This window comes from Salmo salar, chromosome 17, assembly GCF_965601325.2.
Source record: "Salmo salar chromosome 17, fSalSal1, whole genome shotgun sequence".
In the NCBI taxonomy this organism is placed as follows: Eukaryota; Metazoa; Chordata; class Actinopteri; order Salmoniformes; family Salmonidae; genus Salmo; species Salmo salar.
In genome coordinates, this window is record NC_138307.1 from 83,223,826 (window position 1) to 83,238,588 (window position 14,763).

The following is a 14,763-nucleotide window of genomic DNA, read 5'->3' on the forward strand; positions in this document are numbered from 1 at the left end:
GAAGGAAGACAAGAGAAGAGAGAGAGCTAGGCTCCGCCCCAGAAGGAAGACAAGAGAAGAGAGAGAGAGCTAGGCTCCGCCCCAGAAGGAAGACAAGAGAAGAGAGAGAGCTAGGCTCCGCCCCAGAAGGAAGACAAGAGAAGAGAGGGAGCTAGGCTCCGCCCCAGAAGGAAGACAAGAGAAGAGAGAGAGCTAGGCTCCACCCCAGAAGGAAGACAAGAGAAGAGAGAGAGCTCAGCTCCGCCCCAGAAGGAAGACAAGAGAAGAGAGAGAGCTAGGCTCCGCCCCAGAAGGAAGACAAGAGAAGAGAGAGAGCTCAGCTCCGCCCCAGAAGGAAGACAAGAGAAGAGAGAGAGCTAGGCTCCGCCCCAGAAGGAAGACAAGAGAAGAGAGAGAGAGCTAGGCTCCGCCCCAGAAGGAAGACAAGAGAAGAGAGAGAGAGCTAGGCTCCGCCCCAGAAGGAAGACAAGAGAAGAGAGAGAGAGCTCAGCTCCGCCCCAGAAGGAAGACAAGAGAAGAGAGAGAGCTCAGCTCCGCCCCAGAAGGAAGACAAGAGAAGAGAGAGGGAGCTAGGCTCCGCCCCAGAAGGAAGACAAGAGAAGAGAGAGAGCTCAGCTCCGCCCCAGAAGGAAGACAAGAGAAGAGAGAGGGAGCTAGGCTCCGCCCCAGAAGGAAGACAAGAGAAGAGAGAGAGCTCAGCTCCGCCCCAGAAGGAAGACAAGAGAAGAGAGAGAGAGCTAGGCTCCGCCCCAGAAGGAAGACAAGAGAAGAGAGAGAGAGCTAGGCTCCGCCCCAGAAGGAAGACAAGAGAAGAGAGAGAGCTAGGCTCCGCCCCAGAAGGAAGACAAGAGAAGAGAGAGAGAGCTAGGCTCCGCCCCAGAAGGAAGACAAGAGAAGAGAGAGAGCTAGGCTCCGCCCCAGAAGGAAGACAAGAGAAGAGAGAGAGCTCAGCTCCGCCCCAGAAGGAAGACAAGAGAAGAGAGAGAGCTCAGCTCCGCCCCAGAAGGAAGACAAGAGAAGAGAGAGAGCTAGGCTCCGCCCCAGAAGGAAGACAAGAGAAGAGAGAGAGCTAGGCTCCGCCCCAGAAGGAAGACAAGAGAAGAGAGAGAGCTCAGCTCCGCCCCAGAAGGAAGACAAGAGAAGAGAGAGAGCTAGGCTCCGCCCCAGAAGGAAGACAAGAGAAGAGAGAGAGCTAGGCTCCGCCCCAGAAGGAAGACAAGAGAAGAGAGAGAGCTAGGCTCCGCCCCAGAAGGAAGACAAGAGAAGAGAGAGGGAGCTAGGCTCCGCCCCAGAAGGAAGACAAGAGAAGAGAGAGAGCTAGGCTCCGCCCCAGAAGGAAGACAAGAGAAGAGAGAGAGCTAGGCTCCGCCCCAGAAGGAAGACAAGAGAAGAGAGAGAGCTAGGCTCCGCCCCAGAAGGAAGACAAGAGAAGAGAGGGAGCTAGGCTCCGCCCCAGAAGGAAGACAAGAGAAGAGAGAGAGAGCTAGGCTCCGCCCCAAAAGGAAGACAAGAGAAGAGAGAGAGCTAGGCTCCGCCCCAGAAGGAAGACAAGAGAAGAGAGAGAGCTAGGCTCCGCCCCAGAAGGAAGACAAGAGAAGAGAGAGAGAGCTAGGCTCCGCCCCAGAAGGAAGACAAGAGAAGAGAGAGAGCTAGGCTCCTCCCCAGAAGGAAGACAAGAGAAGAGAGAGAGCTAGGCTCCTCCCCAGAAGGAAGACAAGAGAAGAGAGAGAGCTAGGCTCCGCCCCAGAAGGAAGACAAGAGAAGAGAGGGAGCTAGGCTCCGCCCCAGAAGGAAGACAAGAGAAGAGAGAGAGCTAGGCTCCGCCCCAGAAGGAAGACAAGAGAAGAGAGAGAGCTAGGCTCCGCCCCAGAAGGAAGACAAGAGAAGAGAGAGAGCTAGGCTCCGCCCCAGAAGGAAGACAAGAGAAGAGAGAGAGCTAGGCTCCTCCCCAGAAGGAAGACAAGAGAAGAGAGAGAGCTAGGCTCCTCCCCAGAAGGAAGACAAGAGAAGAGAGAGAGCTAGGCTCCGCCCCAGAAGGAAGACAAGAGAAGAGAGGGAGCTAGGCTCCGCCCCAGAAGGAAGACAAGAGAAGAGAGAGAGCTAGGCTCCGCCCCAGAAGGAAGACAAGAGAAGAGAGAGAGAGCTAGGCTCCACCCCAGAAGGAAGACAAGAGAAGAGAGAGAGCTAGGCTCCGCCCCAGAAGGAAGACAAGAGAAGAGAGGGAGCTAGGCTCCGCCCCAGAAGGAAGACAAGAGAAGAGAGAGAGCTAGGCTCCGCCCCAGAAGGAAGACAAGAGAAGAGAGAGAGCTAGGCTCCGCCCCAGAAGGAAGACAAGAGAAGAGAGAGAGAGCTAGGCTCCACCCCAGAAGGAAGACAAGAGAAGAGAGAGAGCTCAGCTCCGCCCCAGAAGGAAGACAAGAGAAGAGAGAGAGCTAGGCTCCGCCCCAGAAGGAAGACAAGAGAAGAGAGAGAGAGCTCAGCTCCGCCCCAGAAGGAAGACAAGAGAAGAGAGAGAGCTAGGCTCCGCCCCAGAAGGAAGACAAGAGAAGAGAGAGAGCTAGGCTCCGCCCCAGAAGGAAGACAAGAGAAGAGAGAGGGAGCTAGGCTCCGCCCCAGAAGGAAGACAAGAGAAGAGAGAGAGCTAGGCTCCGCCCCAGAAGGAAGACAAGAGAAGAGAGAGAGCTAGGCTCCGCCCCAGAAGGAAGACAAGAGAAGAGAGAGAGCTAGGCTCCGCCCCAGAAGGAAGACAAGAGAAGAGAGGGAGCTAGGCTCCGCCCCAGAAGGAAGACAAGAGAAGAGAGAGAGAGCTAGGCTCCGCCCCAGAAGGAAGACAAGAGAAGAGAGAGAGCTAGGCTCCGCCCCAGAAGGAAGACAAGAGAAGAGAGGGAGCTAGGCTCCGCCCCAGAAGGAAGACAAGAGAAGAGAGAGAGCTCAGCTCCGCCCCAGAAGGAAGACAAGAGAAGAGAGAGAGCTCAGCTCCGCCCCAGAAGGAAGACAAGAGAAGAGAGAGAGCTCAGCTCCGCCCCAGAAGGAAGACAAGAGAAGAGAGAGAGAGCTAGGCTCCGCCCCAGAAGGAAGACAAGAGAAGAGAGAGGGAGCTAGGCTCCGCCCCAGAAGGAAGACAAGAGAAGAGAGAGAGCTAGGCTCCGCCCCAGAAGGAAGACAAGAGAAGAGAGAGAGAGCTCAGCTCCGCCCCAGAAGGAAGACAAGAGAAGAGAGAGAGCTCAGCTCCGCCCCAGAAGGAAGACAAGAGAAGAGAGAGAGCTAGGCTCCGCCCCAGAAGGAAGACAAGAGAAGAGAGAGAGCTAGGCTCCGCCCCAGAAGGAAGACAAGAGAAGAGAGGGAGCTAGGCTCCGCCCCAGAAGGAAGACAAGAGAAGAGAGAGAGAGCTAGGCTCCGCCCCAGAAGGAAGACAAGAGAAGAGAGAGAGAGCTCAGCTCCGCCCCAGAAGGAAGACAAGAGAAGAGAGAGAGCTAGGCTCCGCCCCAGAAGGAAGACAAGAGAAGAGAGAGAGCTAGGCTCCGCCCCAGAAGGAAGACAAGAGAAGAGAGAGAGCTAGGCTCCGCCCCAGAAGGAAGACAAGAGAAGAGAGAGAGCTCAGCTCCGCCCCAGAAGGAAGACAAGAGAAGAGAGAGAGAGCTAGGCTCCGCCCCAGAAGGAAGACAAGAGAAGAGAGAGAGCTAGGCTCCGCCCCAGAAGGAAGACAAGAGAAGAGAGAGAGCTCAGCTCCGCCCCAGAAGGAAGACAAGAGAAGAGAGAGAGAGCTAGGCTCCGCCCCAGAAGGAAGACAAGAGAAGAGAGAGAGCTAGGCTCCGCCCCAGAAGGAAGACAAGAGAAGAGAGGGAGCTAGGCTCCGCCCCAGAAGGAAGACAAGAGAAGAGAGAGAGCTCAGCTCCGCCCCAGAAGGAAGACAAGAGAAGAGAGGGAGCTAGGCTCCGCCCCAGAAGGAAGACAAGAGAAGAGAGAGAGCTAGGCTCCGCCCCAGAAGGAAGACAAGAGAAGAGAGAGAGCTCAGCTCCGCCCCAGAAGGAAGACAAGAGAAGAGAGAGAGAGCTAGGCTCCGCCCCAGAAGGAAGACAAGAGAAGAGAGAGAGAGCTAGGCTCCACCCCAGAAGGAAGACAAGAGAAGAGAGAGAGCTCAGCTCCGCCCCAGAAGGAAGACAAGAGAAGAGAGAGAGCTAGGCTCCTCCCCAGAAGGAAGACAAGAGAAGAGAGAGAGAGCTAGGCTCCGCCCCAGAAGGAAGACAAGAGAAGAGAGAGAGAGCTAGGCTCCGCCCCAGAAGGAAGACAAGAGAAGAGAGAGAGAGCTAGGCTCCGCCCCAGAAGGAAGACAAGAGAAGAGAGAGAGAGCTAGGCTCCGCCCCAGAAGGAAGACATTACTAAGAATAGAAAATGCCCCCATGTGTTTCTAGCGGTCCTCTAAGACACCATGACAAGAGTTCCTGCTGTATCTTTCCTGTTGAGGAGGAGGTGGTAGAGGACAGAGAGCTATGCTGTATTGGCACTGCTCCTGGTGATATTCCACCTGATTAGCCATATGCTACAGCTCTAGGCTGGTCCCAGATCTGTTTGTGGTGTATAGCCAACTCCTATGGTCATTGTCAACCCTATGTTCAATTTTAGTTTGTTGTATCAATATTTTCTATTTGGTTTCCTGTGTGATAATCCACTATATGTGTCCAGAATTCCTGATTGTATAGCAGAGCAGTAGAAGGTTTCTAGAGTATTTCCCTTGATAGACACACTACCCTCTGCATGTTTCAGCATGTACTGAGAGAGAGAGGTATTCAGAGATCCTGAGGCCTGGAGCTTTATATGCTGGTGAATGAGATGGTCTTGACGATCAGCAGTAGGGTTAGTAGCTGCCTGTCCTGAATGTACCGTGCCAGAAGCACAACCCTGGTCTGACACCAGCACTCTGACGCCACTCTTCCCCTGCATGTCTTCAACACACTTTTCTTCAAACAACCAAATCCCAGCTCTCTGCCAGTAACTTCCAGCTGAGTGAAGGTGGCCCTGTCTCACAGAGCGCAATTGCATCTTTCTCTCTCTCTCTCTCTCACTCTCTCTCTCTCTCTCTCTCTCTCTCTCTCTCTCTCTCGCTGGTTTGAATCCCAGAGCCGACTAGTTGAAAAACCTACCGATGTGCCCTTGAGCAAGTCACTTAACTCTAATTGCTCCCGTAAGTCTCTCTGGATAAGAGCGTCTGCTAAATGACTAACATGTAAGGCTGAAAGCCCAGTGGAAATCAAACGGCTCATTGAGAGAGACTGACTAACTGACCGACTGCAGTAGGAATGCCAAGTATGCTTCTCCTTCAGTAGGAATGTGAGCCCACTCCCTCCAGCCCTCTGTTCTGCTCAGCCATCAGCAACATCACCAATCACACCCTATTCCCCGTAGGACTCAGGTCAGAAATACTGCATTATATATAGGGAATAGGATGCCATTTGGGAGGGAGTCGTGATGTGGCGTCTGTCCCTCTGGAGAGGTGACCACCCTGACGGTCACACCGGTGACTAGTTGTACACACAACACTGTCTTCTTCACGGCGTGACTGTGACCCCTATGTCCTGTAACACACTCGGCTGTTCAAACCGTGTTGGAGGAAAACAGTGGGCATGTCACTGTATGAACCGCGCTAATCTAGCGTGATGATTGAATTTGGCTAAACTACACTTGTGGTTTTGCTTTGATGAGGCGTTCATCTGGTGGTCTGTCGCTGCAGCCGACAGGGTCAGCTTCTCTGCACACATTGTTACTTCACATGTCAAATTACTGGGACATTTCAGAAAGATGAACAGCTGTTTAACCCAGCCTCCCCCTCCACCCTCCTCACCCCATCCCCTTCTCCTCACCCCATCCCCTTCTCCTCACCCCAACCTCCCCCTCTCCTCATCCCAACCTCCACCCTCCTCACCCCATCCCCTTCTCCTCACCCCATCCCCTTCTCCTCACCCCAACCTCCCCCTCTCCTCATCCCAACCTCCCCCTCTCCTCACCCCATCCCCTTCTCCTCTCCTCACCCCATCCCCCTCTCCTCACCCCAACCTCCTCCCTCCTCACCCCATCCCCTTCTCCTCACCCCAACCTCCCCCTCTCCTCACCCCATCCCCTTCTCCTCACCCCATCCCCTTCTCCTCACCCCAACCTCCCCCTCTCCTCACCCCAACCTCCTCCCTCCTCACCCCAACCTCCACCCTCCTCACCCCAACCTCCACCCTCCTCAACCCATCCCCCTCTCCTCACCCCATCCCCCTCTCCTCACCCCAACCTCCCCCTCTCCTCACCCCATCCCCCTCTCCTCACCCCAACCTCCCCCTCTCCTCACCCCAACCTCCTCCCTCCTCACCCCATCCCCTTCTCTTAACCCAACCTCCACCCTCCTCACCCCATCCCCCTCTCCTCACCCCATCCCCCTCTCCTCACCCCATCCCCCTCTCCTCACCCCAACCTCCCCCTCTCCTCACCCCATCCCCTTCTCCTCACCCCAACCTCCTCCCTCCTCACCCCAACCTCCTCCCTCCTCAACCCATCCCCCTCTCCTCTCCTCACCGCAACCTCCCCCCTCCTCACCCCATCCCTCTCTCCTCACCCCAACCTCCCCCTCTCCTCACCCCAACCTCCTCCCTCCTCACCCCATCCCCCTCTCCTCACCCCAACCTCCCCCTCCTCACCCCATCCCCCTCTCCTCACCCCAACCTCCCAACCTCCACCCTCCTCACCCCATCCCCCTCTCCTCACCCCATCCCCTTCTCCTCACCCCAACCTCCTCCCTCCTCAACCCATCCCCCTCTCCTCTCCTCACCCCAACCTCCCCCCTCCTCACCCCATCCCTCTCTCCTCACCCCAACCTCCCCCTCTCCTCACCCCAACCTCCTCCCTCCTCACCCCATCCCCCTCTCCTCACCCCAACCTCCCCCTCCTCACCCCATCCCCCTCTCCTCACCCCAACCTCCCAACCTCCCCACTCCTCAACCCAGTCAAACTGAAATAAAATACAACACAATATAGCTAGCTCTCTCTCTCTTGCTTCTCCTTCATCCGGAAGTTGTCATAATTACTGTGCAGGTCTATGGAAGGGGGTGAGACCATGAGCCTCCAAGGTCCTGTGTAGCTCAGTTGGTAGAGCATTGTGCTTGTAAAGCCAGGGTTATGGGTTTAATTACCACGGGTGACCAGTATGAAAATGTATGTACTCACTACAGTAAGTTGCTCTGTGTAAGAGTGACTGCTAAAATGTAAAAATATAGGCTTTGTATTGAAGTCAATGTACCCAGATGGAAGGATGGCAGCTAGCTGTCATCTGATGTTACCCTACAGAGTGCTGTTGAGGCTAATTTAGCCTTGTTTTTTAAAACTAGTCAAGTCCTAGTTAATGTAAACCTTCATAGCAAAATAGTGTATTTTAATCATTTATTTGGTTTAGTGAATATATTTAGTATAGTTTTATCTAAAAAGGATAGCTTTTTAATAAAAATGATTTACTATTTAAATGTTTTATTAAATTCCCAGAGGAGGATGGTCCTCCCCTTGAGGAGCCTCCACTGAATGCTGGGGTAGGCTTCCTATAGTGCATTGTATTGTTTGTCAGTCAGATATTATTGGTATGAAATAATGTATTGCTAAATGTATACACTAGGCTATGCTACAGCTGCTGCGATAGCTGAGCTCGTCTCAAAACGAGGCTGCAGCGTCATGAGAAAACGCAAAACCTCACCCAGAGAGAAGCAACAGACCGAGCGACTGGAGGCGCTAACAGATCGGAGCTACGGAGGATAACTGTAAGTACCGTATCTACACACTTTTCTATTGGCTGAGATTTTGTTACTATGTGTGCCATGTTTGCGGCGTTTTCGGCCGCTCGGGATAATGCGAAATAGGCGCACATGATGCCAGGTTTTGAGGTAGAATGATCCATTATTGCAAATGAAAACGGGAGACCGGTTTCTGGGGATGCACAACACACGGTTTGCGGAAGCGCAGGTCAAATGCCTAGAATATGGCGGAGCAGAGAGTGAAACAATCCAACTCATAATGTTTTGTCAGACAATGAATGTATTTATTGTCATGCATAATGCAGAACGCGGCATTCTCCGCGGTTTGTATCCAGCGACAGTCCTCGGTCGCCCGGTTGGATACAAAAAGAAGAGCGTTTTGGCCGATATCCTCCCCGTGACGGGGTTGAAGTTACAACGGAAATGGAAAAGTTATTCGATTGTCTAGAATTAGACACGTTCTCTGGGACACTGAATTCTTATCAATTATCATAATAGGACGCCTGGAATTATTCAAGCGGTTATCAAATGCGCAATTTGAGATATCATTTGTAATCTATTCGTGTTAGTTTTGTACGGTTTTGTGCTCTGAAAGCAGCAGCCAGTTGTAAATGCGTTAGATAGGGGCCCCGCCTAGTTCACTAGTGAATCTGTCGATGGGGAGGGACACAACTGGGTGCTGGTTCCATCTTACTTCAACGGAACCGAAACGACACTCAATTGGCATATTATCTTATATTCTTCACCATTATGAAACGTGTGGACTATAGGCCTAGATCGACAGCATGTTATATCCATATTTGATATTAATTTTAATAGTGAGATTTTCTGAAATCATTCATTAGAAAATATTTCAGATTTCTACTCTCTGTAAACTATAGACTGCGATCAAATCAAGGTTTATTTGTGCCGTACACAGATTTGCAGGTGCAGCGAAATGCTCGTTCCCAGCTCCAACAGTGCACTAATACCTAGTAATACTAAACAATACACACATCATCCACAAAGTAAAAAGAAAGAAATGAAGAAATATCACAACGAACACTTGTAAAAGTAACTAACTGTTGTCTCTTATGTGAATTTAGTTTGTCCTCACAGTTATAGATTGATTATAATAAAACACGTGAGTTAGGACACAGTTTGAACTACCCTGAACAAGTATCACTCATTCTGCTGTCAGTTATTGGTAAGAGGATGTGGAACTCTGCTCAGGGAGAGGGGGAGGGAGAAAGAAAGAGAGGAGGGAGAGAGAGAGAGCTACAGGACTTAAAGAGCTTGTTTGTTTAATGTGTTTTATTTAGTTCCTACTTTTAATGACCTCTAGTCAGCTGTACATTCTCTCTACTGTTCACTACTGTCTGTATGCAGGGAATATGTTCAATGTTTGAAATGGATTCTTATGTTTTTCACTTAGTTTATAACTGTGTGTGTGTGTGTGTGTGTGTGTGTGTGTGTGTGTGTGTGTGTGTGTGTGTGTGTGTGTGTGTGTGTGTGTGTGTGTACTAACAGTGTAATGGTTTCTAACAGTTGAATAATGTTATGACTAAGGCTTAATATTAGAAAGACCATAGTGATGATGATACTTTTCCTATGAGGAGTCCAGAGAATATCTCTTAACCTATGGGAATGTTTCCTAGTTTCCACTAGTTTCCTGTATGTGACAGACCAGGGACAAGGCAGTAGTTTCCTGTATGTGACAGACCAGGGACAAGGCAGTAGTTTCCTGTATGTGACAGACCAGGGACAAGGCAGTAGTTTCCTGTATGTGACAGACCAGGGACAAGGCAGTAGTTTCCTGTATGTGACAGACCAGGGACAAGGCAGTAGTTTCCTGTATGTGACAGACCAGGGACAAGGCAGTAGTTTCCTGTATGTGACAGACCAGGGACAAGGCAGTAGTTTCCTGTATGTGACAGACCAGGGACAAGGCAGTAGTTTCCTGTATGTGACAGACCAGGGACAAGGCAGTAGTTTCCTGTATGTGACAGACCAGGGACAAGGCAGTAGTTTCCTGTATGTGACAGACCAGGGACAAGGCAGTAGTTTCCTGTATGTGACAGACCAGGGACAAGGCAGTAGTTTCCTGTATGTGACAGACCAGGGACAAGGCAGTAGTTTCCTGTATGTGACAGACCAGGGACAAGGCAGTAGTTTCCTGTATGTGACAGACCAGGGACAAGGCAGTAGTTTCCTGTATGTGACAGACCAGGGACAAGGCAGTAGTTTCCTGTATGTGACAGACCAGGGACAAGGCAGTAGTTTCCTGTATGTGACAGACCAGGGACAAGGCAGTAGTTTCCTGTATGTGACAGACCAGGGACAAGGCAGTAGTTTCCTGTATGTGACAGACCAGGGACAAGGCAGTAGTTTCCTGTATGTGACAGACCAGGGACAAGGCAGTAGTTTCCTGTATGTGACAGACCAGGGACAAGGCAGTAGTTTCCTGTATGTGACAGACCAGGGACAAGGCAGTAGTTTCCTGTATGTGACAGACCAGGGACAAGGCAGTAGTTTCCTGTATGTGACAGACCAGGGACAAGGCAGTAGTTTCCTGTATGTGTCAGACCAGGGACAAGGCAGTAGTTTCCTGTATGTGACAGACCAGGGACAAGGCAGTAGTTTCCTGTATGTGTCAGACCAGGGACAAGGCAGTAGTTTCCTGTATGTGACAGACCAGGGACAAGGCAGTAGTTTCCTGTATGTGACAGACCAGGGACAAGGCAGTAGTTTCCTGTATGTGACAGACCAGGGACAAGGCAGTAGTTTCCTGTATGTGACAGACCAGGGACAAGGCAGTAGTTTCCTGTATGTGACAGACCAGGGACAAGGCAGTAGTTTCCTGTATGTGACAGACCAGGGACAAGGCAGTAGTTTCCTGTATGTGACAGACCAGGGACAAGGCAGTAGTTTCCTGTATGTGACAGACCAGGGACAAGGCAGTAGTTTCCTGTATGTGACAGACCAGGGACAAGGCAGTGGCACCACTGGTCAGATATATATATTCTATGTTGCTGTGCTGTGGACCCTTGTTTCAGGCTAAGTCCCAAATGGAACTCCAACCCTATTCCCTATATAGTGCACTACTTTTGACCAAGGACCGTAAGGCTCTGGTCAAAAGTACCAGGGCACAGCAACATAGAATATATATCTGACCAGTGGTACACTATATAGGGAATAAGGTCCCATTTGCCAAGGAACACTTGTTTCAGCGTGCGTCCCAAATAGAACCCTATTCCATATATAGCGCACTACATTTGACCCGGGCCCATACACTATAGAGGGAAAAGGTTGTGATTCAGTCAGACAAGCCCCTGGTTCTCTTCCAGGTTCCATTTGTTGTGATAGCCAGCCAGGCTGATGTGCTCTGCCATTTTCCCAGCTATTAACTTTAAACCTCAAGTGGTGCTGTCAGAGAGGTGCAGCAGCATCCATATCCACTGATTTAAAAGCTGCACCTTTAGCTGTGTGTGTGTGTGTGTGTGTGTGTGTGTGTGTGTGTGTGTGTGTGTGTGTGTGTGTGTGTGTGTGTGTGTGTGTGTGTGGTGGGGTTCTGTGTGAGTGGGTCTTAGAGACCCTGCTGTTCTGAGGTAGTGGGTCGTAGTGACCCTGCTGTTCTGTTCTGAGGTAGTGGGTCGTAGAGACCCTGCTGTTCTGTTCTGAGGTAGTGGGTCGTAGAGACCCTGCTGTTCTGTTCTGAGGTAGTGGGTCGTAGAGACCCTGCTGTTCTGTTCTGAGGTAGTGGGTCGTAGAGACCCTGCTGTTCTGTTCTGAGGTAGTGGGTCGTAGTGACCCTGCTGTTCTGTTCTGAGGTAGTGGGTCGTAGAGACCCTGCTGTTCTGTTCTGTGGTAGTGGGTCGTAGTGACCCTGCTGTTCTGTTCTGAGGTAGTGGGTCGTAGTGACCCTGCTGTTCTGTTCTGAGGTAGTGGGTCGTAGTGACCCTGCTGTTCTGTTCTGAGGTAGTGGGTCGTAGTGACCCTGCTGTTCTGTTCTGAGGTAGTGGGTCGTAGTGACCCTGCTGTTCTGTTCTGAGGTAGTGGGTCGTAGTGACCCTGCTGTTCTGTTCTGAGGTAGTGGGTCGTAGTGACCCTGCTGTTCTGTTCTGAGGTAGTGGGTCGTAGTGACCCTGCTGTTCTGTTCTGAGGTAGTGGGTCGTAGAGACCCTGCTGTTCTGTTCTGAGGTAGTGGGTCGTAGTGACCCTGCTGTTCTGTTCTGAGGTAGTGGGTCGTAGTGACCCTGCTGTTCTGTTCTGAGGTAGTGGGTCGTAGTGACCCTGCTGTTCTGTTCTGAGGTAGTGGGTCGTAGTGACCCTGCTGTTCTGTTCTGAGGTAGTGGGTCGTAGTGACCCTGCTGTTCTGTTCTGAGGTAGTGGGTCGTAGAGACCCTGCTACTCTGTATCTCTTGTCGTTATATGTGTTATGTCCTATATTTTTAATCCCAGCCCCTTCCACGCAGAAGGCCTTTTTGTCTTTTGGTATGCCGTCATTGTAAATAACAATTTGTTCTTTAACTGACTTGCCTATAGTTAAATAAAGTTTAAATAAAAATACAAATGAACATATTACCTCAATTATCTTGACTAACCTGTACCCCGATATTGACTCAGTACCGGTACACCCATATATATATAGAGAGCTTCGTTATTGTTATTTTATTGTGTTCGTTTATTTAGTAAATATTTTTTTAACCTTATTTTCTTAACTGCATTGTGGGTTATTTCACGAAAAGGTCTACACCTGTTGTATTCGGCACATGTGATAAATAAAATATGATTTGATAACCTAACCTAACACCCAGAGTCATTATATGAACTGCTTTCCGGTCTGATCCTCCAAGCTGGCTTTGTTAGTCCAGAGATGTCCGTTAGCCTAAGGAGTCTTGACATCTAGTCTACTTCTCAAATGGCACCCTATTCCCTCTGTAGTGCACTACTTTTAACCAGGAGCCCTATGGGGTAGTGCACTACTTTTGTCCAGGGCCCTATGGAGGAATAGGGTGCCATTTGGAACTGCAGATCTAGTGTCGGATGTCTCCTGTCTGATTGTGCTAAGCAGCGTATTGGCAGCTGAATGTTTGCAGTGAGGTGTATTAGCGTATTAGGATGTCGCCAGAGCACACAGCCAGTCAGCTAGTCAGCCAGCCAGCCAGGCAGGCAGGCAGTGTTGGGGAAGGAAGGAGTCCTGGGGGAGTATAGCCTTTATGCAGAGCAGTATGGTGCTAGGCTGGCTGTCAGATAGAGCAAATGACTGACTGTCTGACTGATTGACTGACTCTATTGACTGACTGTCTGACTTATTGACTGCTGGTGATAAATGACACCTCCCTTAGAGACGTCTGGACTGGTCCCCGAGGACAGGCACGTGGGTACCTGCTTCTATAAACCAATGAGGAGATGGGAGAGGCAGGACTTGCAGCGCGATCTGCATCAGAAATAGGAATGACTTCTATTTTAGACCTTGGCAACGCAGACGCTCATTGGCGCAATAATTGAATAACATGGATTTCTACATTTATTTTGTAACGCTCGTGCCTGCGACGTGTCCGGTCTGGTCAGCATGTTGAGAGGTACCCAGCGTCATGGCGTCAGTTGCTCCAGACCACCACCAGGGGGAGTTACAGTAGAACACTCATTATGCATTTTGGGTCCCAAGGTTTTTATATGACCAATCATATCGAGTGGTGGTGACTTTCTTCAGCAAAGATATCTGACAAAAACATGTAACCTATGAATGAAAGTTTATAAACGTAGATGCACACAGGTCAACTACTCTCCACATTTGATGCACTGCAGTGCTAGCTAGCTGTAACTTATGCTTTCAGTACTAGATTCATTCTCCGATCCTTTGATTAGGTGGACAACTTGTCAGTTCATGCAGCAAGATCTCTGATAGGTTGGAGGATGTCCTCAGGAAGTTGTCATAATTAATGTGTAAGTCTATGGAAGGGGGTGAGAACCATGAGTCTCCTAGGTTTTGTATTGAAGTCAATGTACCCAGAGGAAGACGGAAGCTAGCTGTCCTCCGGCTACACCATGGTGCTACCCTACAGAGTGCTACTGAGGCTACTGTAAACCTTCATTGCAGAACAGTGTGTTTTAATCAATTATTTGGTGACGTGAATATATTTAGTATAGTTTTATCTAAAACGGATAACTTTTTAGTTTCACTTTTTATTTTTTTATGAAATTCACCAGTCCTATGGTTTAATGAAGCAGTACATTTGTCTCAGCAGTCCTATGGTTTAGCTAATTCACTCAAGCCCTTTGTACTCCTAGCTCATAAAATAACTCCTAGAAGAAAATATATGTTTATCCTGAGAAGACTAGAAAGAGATTTTACAAACTGTCCTGTCTTAATTCAGCCCTATTCATCTCCTTCCTTCCTTCTCTCATTCCCTACTTCCCTCCTCCCCCCCCCCCCCTGAAACACAGGGACAGCAGGGAGAAACATCCATTCCAGATGTGTGGGGCGAGAATACGCCCCAAATGGAAGCCTATTCCCTATAGAGTGGGACACAGTGGACTTGTTATTGTTATCATGTTATAGAGCAGAAGTATTACAGTGGACTTAAAGGGTGTATATGAAACATTTTAACAGGGCAAATAACTGTTACAAAACAACTCACCAACCACCCAGTTGCATATTCACAACCAATAGTAATATAATTACATTTTTAATGTGTATTTTTCAGAGACATTCTGAAAAACAGTTGGATTTCTATCAATTGCTCTGTGACATCACTGTGGGCGAACCACAGAGTAAACTGACACAGCGTTTTTACATAATGTAGCTATCCTATGGAATTATTTTCCAACAAAATGTTCGGACACAATAGTCCAATGACACGTCACAATGTTTTAGATCAGGTACAGATGCCGATGTCCATAGTGATAAATAGATGACACGGTGATTTGCAAGGTACGTGTATAGACCTATTCACCACTGAAACATGCCGACCATAACCGCTGTCATGTCAAGTCATTTTGT

At 49.9% G+C, this 14,763-nt stretch overlaps 1 protein-coding gene across 1 annotated transcript in view; it reads left to right on the top strand.

The window, feature by feature from the left end:
- Positions 1-7,546: 7,546 nt before the first annotated feature.
- The window catches only part of LOC106576640 (ras-related protein Rap-1b), a 108,858-nt gene continuing 101,641 nt past the window's right edge, over positions 7,547-14,763 (top strand). The window contains 1 exon segment of the mRNA XM_082964264.1: positions 7,547-7,784. The gene's annotated coding sequence lies outside the window, so the exon portion shown is untranslated.